Genomic DNA, 5,461 nt, shown 5'->3' with positions numbered 1-5,461 from the left:
TTTCGGCAGACAGATCTGCAGTTATTCTAATATTCTTCCCCTTGTAGGTTATGGTTTTTTTACATCTTGCTACTTTCAAGATTTTCTCTTTCATATTAACTTTAGTGAAGTTAATTACGATGTGTCTGGGGGATGTCTTATTCGAGTTGAGCCATGCTGGGGTTCTGAAGCTGTCTGCAATCTGGACTGCAGGATCTCTTGGCATATCTGGAAAGTCCTCTTTCATAATTTCATAAAGAAGAGCCTCTGTGTTTTGTGAAGCAACTTCATCACCTTCAGGGATTCCTATTAGGCAAATATTAGTTTTCTTCGAATTATTCCAGAGCTCTCTGAAAGAATGCTCCATTTTTGCTTTACATATCTGATTCTCTTTGGATGTTTGGACATATTCAGAAGCTTTTTCTTCTATGTCTAAGATCCTTTCTTCTGCCTCCTGCACTCTGTTACCAAGAGATTCCACCATATTTTTCAGATCTTTGAGGGCTACAATCTCTTGCCTTAATGTTTCAAAATCTTCGGTGGTTTTGTCTTTGAATTTGTTGAATTATTGAGTGAACTTTTGGAATGCTCCTTGAATTTCTAGCTCTATCTTTGCCTCTATTCTGTTTATCTTATTTGCAATCTAGATTCTGAATTTAATTTCTGACATCTTAGCCATTTGTTTATAAAGGGGATCTTCAGTTTTCTCTGCCACATCCTTTTGTGGAGGGTTGACCTACTCTGGTTATTCATATTACCAGCCGCATTCTTTCTTGTGGGGGGGAGTTGATTTACTTTGGTTATTCATATTACCAGAGCTTTTCTGCTGATTCCGCCTCATGATTATTTTACCCTGTTTGACTTTTCCCCTTGAGGTTTGTCAAGGACTTGTACAGTGTTATGGCCTGAGATACTGGGGACCTGTTTGGTGTGGTGGGGCTAAGTGGCTCTGTCTTAAGTTCAGCTGGTCTCTGTCCTACCCTAGTGATTCAGTTTCTCTTGGTTGAAGTCTCTGCTGTGGAGAAATACTAGCAATTAAGTCACCTCGCCCCCCAAACAACAATTGGGCAAGGAAAATCAAAACTTCCCTTAACCATACACCCAGGGTGCCCCTTTGAATAGTCCCTGGGTGGTCTGCCCGGTTTAAGGGGTCCAAATCAGTTGTCCCAGTCAGCACCAGTTTCAGGTGGAAGAGTTCAAAAGTCTCCAGCAGCTAGATAAGAGGGGTCTGCTTGCAGCTCAGATATAACTTGCTTCAGTGCTCTGCGAGGGCAAAGGGACCCACCCAGCAAATGGGTTAGTCTGGGAAGGTAAATACCTCCTTCCCCACCTTGCACTCAGTCACTCGTAATCCCCCAGGTCTGTGACCCTCTTTACTCCAGTAGACAACTGCTCCTGGGGTTTACAACTGCCAAAATCACCCGGAATTCTGCATCTGGCAGGGAGGCCTTGTGTGTTTATATTAGGCTGTGAACGTTTTCTCAATTCCAGCCCCTCGCTTTCTGTCCTGGCCAGATTCCTCTGCAAGTCAGAGGCCCATAGAGCTGGTGAGGAACTCAACCCTGGGCAGCAATTAGAGTTTACACTCAGGTGTCAATCCCAGCCTCTGCCCGTCCACTGCCTTTATCTCAAGCATTCCCCTGAGGGCGAGGTGCTCTTTGGGAAATCTGAGTCCAGTCTGGCAGGGGAAGAATTTAGGCTTTGGACATTCTTGCCATTCCAGCCTCACACCTTCTGTCCCGTCTAAATTCTTCTGTAAGTCAGAGGCTGCTAGAGCTGGAGAGGAACTCAGCTCTGGGCAGCAAGGTATTAGAGTTTACACTCAGGTGTCAATTCCAGCCTCTGCCCGTCCACTGCCTTTATCTCAAGCATTCCCCTGAGGGCTGGTGCTAATGGTCTCTTTAGTTACCAAAGTTCCCAAGTCCCTTCTGCCTGTGGCTGCTGTCCAGAACCTCTGGTTGCCCAGAGAGACGGGGCTTACCTAGCTTGAATGGTGTCAGTTCGCAGCTCAGGATGCCACTGTTGCTGTATGGCTTCCTCCGAGCCAACTTTCTTCTCCTCACTCCTGTGCCACAGTCAGCACAGAGCAGCACCAGCCCTTTCTCCCTCCACTTCTCCCAGGGAGATGCCCAAGAATCTGGACTCCATAGGTAACAAACCTCCAGACCTCAGGGTGGGTAGGTGGGGACTCCTCGGAGTTCAATGTTGCAGGTGGAGACTATATACAGTTTTATACAGTTTTACAATTTTATGCCTGGCAGGAGGGTGCCATGGCATGCCAGCAGGGGTAGAAGGTCCAGTTTTTAGGGGGTCTCTCCTGTGGGATAAAGTGGGAGGATGTTTGAATTCTGCTTGCTTGTTTGCATGGAGTAAACTGCAAGCCCTTGTTGTGGGAGGGAACTCCCATCCACTTGGTGGTGGATTTTGTACCTTTTGGTTGTAGTTTTGGGGTCTCAGCTCGCCTCAGGAAGGTTGAAGTGCGCTCTTCAATCTTCTCTCTTGGCTCCACTCCAAACCACCAGCTCCCTTGCTAAACTTCTGTCCTTTAAGCCTCCTTCTGGATGGGAGCTTCTGTAAAAAGCTGGCTGCAGTCCACCATCTTGGCTCCGCCCCCGGGCCTTTGCTTTTCTATGCAACAATGCTGTGAATCTACTTTACAAGTACCATGAAAATTCCTATTGGAAACTAAATTTTATTAAATCTATAGATTAATTTATAGACAATTACATCATAGAGTACTCAGTCTTCCTATTAATGAACATAGTTATAGGGGTACACTTAATTGAGTCTTTTAAACATCTTTTAATAAAGTTTTATAATTTTTTTCAATTATAGGACTTGCATATTATGCATCAAATTTATTCACAAGCTCTTACTGCTATTGCAATGGTATCCACTTTATAAAGAAAATCCTTCTTATTGAATAGAAATGCAATCAAATTTTATAAAATGAATTTATATTGCAACAAATTTTGCTAAACCCTTATTAATTCTAATAGTGGATCTGTATATATTTTGGAGATTTCCATTTTGACAATCATATCACCTGCAAATAATTAATTTTGTTTTTTCTTTTCTAATCCTATTATCTTTTATTTGGTTTTATTCCCTTATTCTCAAGTGATCCTCTCACTTTGGTCTGTCTAACTGCTGAGATTATAGGTGTGAGCCATCATGCTCAGCCTGTATTGTATCTTTTCTTCCTACTTTAATTTCTGTTCTCTTCTTCAATATTTTCTATTCTCTTTGAGTTTATTCTGTTCTTTTCTAATTACTTTTTTTTTTTTGAGACAGTTTTACTCTGTCACCCTGGGTAGAGTGCCATGGCATCATCGAGTTCATAGCAACCTCAAACTCTTAGGCTTGAGTGATTCTCTTGCCTCAGCCTCCTGAGTAGCTGGGACTATCAGTATGCACCATGATGCCTGGCTAATTTTTCTATTTTTGGTAGAAAGAGAGTCTTGCTCTTACTCAGGCTGGTCTTGAATACCTGAGCTCAATCAGTCTCCTGTCTCAGCCTCCCAGAGTGCTAGGATTACAGGAGTGAGCCACCACTTCCAGCCTCTTTTTCTAAGTTTTAAAAATGGAGACCAGGTGCTATAGCCTCAGATATAAGTTTTGTGGAAATTGCTATTTATTTTTCTACATACAAGTACTTAAAAATGTGTAATCTCTGTCTTCTAGTTGTGATGATAGCATAGAGCCTGTGCTATTTGTTTGTCCTGCTTGTGAAACTGTCCACTTTACCAAAGGATGTGGGGAGACTTAGCTAGATGGCCACCATGGCCTCAGTAAACCGGATACCTGCCCTTTCTGTATCTCTTTGTGACTAATTTTTTCCATCCCCTTACTCTCTTGCTGTAAATTGGGATTTTTTCCCCCAGATTTGTTCATTAATTCCTTTTTCAGCTAAAGTTGACATTTCCATTTACAGTTTAATTTTCTCTTTGAGAATCTTAGTGTACTGGGGAGTTTAAGGTTCAACTCTTCCCACTTTGGGTGTGGTTTTAGGAGTCAATGTTGCCTCCAGGGCAAAACCTTTCTTACAAATCTGCTTGTTTCTTACTACCTCATTTTAGTTCACTGTTCTGTTTAATATTTTTCTAACATTTTTTGGTAGCTTTTGATGCTACCCATGAACCACGTAATGTTTTAAAGGACGGGGTGAGGGTAATTTAGCCATCACCTCGTTGTCTCTAGCTGGAGACCCTATGTTCCCAGGATTTATTTTTTGTTGTGTTTTTTTCATTACCACCAAACAATTCCACCTTCTCCAGCCTGTGCACATAGAAATGCTAAGAACAGCAAAAGGAATTGATTGGGAAATGTAGAAGTATTTGAGGTAGAAAAAAGGGGCACAGCCAAGTGTGGACAGGCCTTAGTTCTTTAATGAGTACATAAGCATCGCCTGTGATACCAGGCAGCCCAATCAGGCAATCTGAATGCGAACCAGAATGTGTACAACATGGAACTGTCTCTGAGGCAGCAAGGCTTAATTCTGTACACTTGGGGTTTGATCTGGGAATAAGGAAGACTTTGCTTTAGTATGCTCCTTTGTTTTCCCAAGAAATGAGGCTGGTGACAAGTATGGAAACTCATTATCCACTTAGAATTTCCATTGAGTGATGATTGTGCCTTTTGTTGTTCCAACATAGAGGGGACGACAGTTTTTTTAATTTTTTGGAATCTTTATGCTAGGCCTCCAGAGCCTGTTCTTTGTTCTTTAGCCATTTTTCTGAGTGATATTTATAAGTCACCAGCTTCCTACTGGCCTGTTAAGGACTAAGTCCTCTGACTCTGCACATTTCCAAGTCACATTGGAAATCATCTTTCTTAATATGGTTAGACAAATGCTGGTGGTGCACTGTCCTCCAGTTCCAGTCTTACTCTTTTGGTGAAGATTTTGCCTTTTTAATGCTTAATATGGTATTCATGATTTATTTTATTTTATCTTATTTGAGATGAAGTTTCACTATTGATCATAGCTCACCTCCAACTCCTGGACTTAAGCAATCTTCTTGCCTTAACCTCCCAAGTAGCTGGGACTACAGCTAGGCATCACCACACCCTGCTATTTTTTTCTGTTTTTAGTAGAGATGGGGTCTTGCTCTTGCTTAGGCTGGTCTCAAACTCTTGAGCTCAAGTGATCCTCCTGCCTCCCACTTCCCAGAGTGCTGGGATTATAGGCGGGAGCTACTAAGCCCAACCTAGGTTCATGACCTAAGCCTTCCAGTATCCCTTTAGGATAGGACATTATCACTCTTGTTTTGACAGGGAAAAGAATTCCACTGCTAATTTCACTTCATAAGCTGGGAGGCCACTGTGAGGAAGAGTCCCTCTCATGACACTGCTCTAGCAGCAGTGCTCACTGCACCACCACACTGAAGAAATCAGAGACATGCCTTTTATGGGGGTACGTGTGGGCCTCCTTTTTCTACAAATCTGATTTTCCCTAAAGATCTTTCGGCTTGGCGCCTGTGGC

Source organism: Otolemur garnettii, unplaced genomic scaffold, assembly GCF_000181295.1.
Source record: "Otolemur garnettii isolate 467f Iridium unplaced genomic scaffold, OtoGar3 scaffold00106, whole genome shotgun sequence".
NCBI lineage: Eukaryota > Metazoa > Chordata > Mammalia > Primates > Galagidae > Otolemur > Otolemur garnettii.
Note: the sequence above shows the minus strand (reverse complement) of the source record.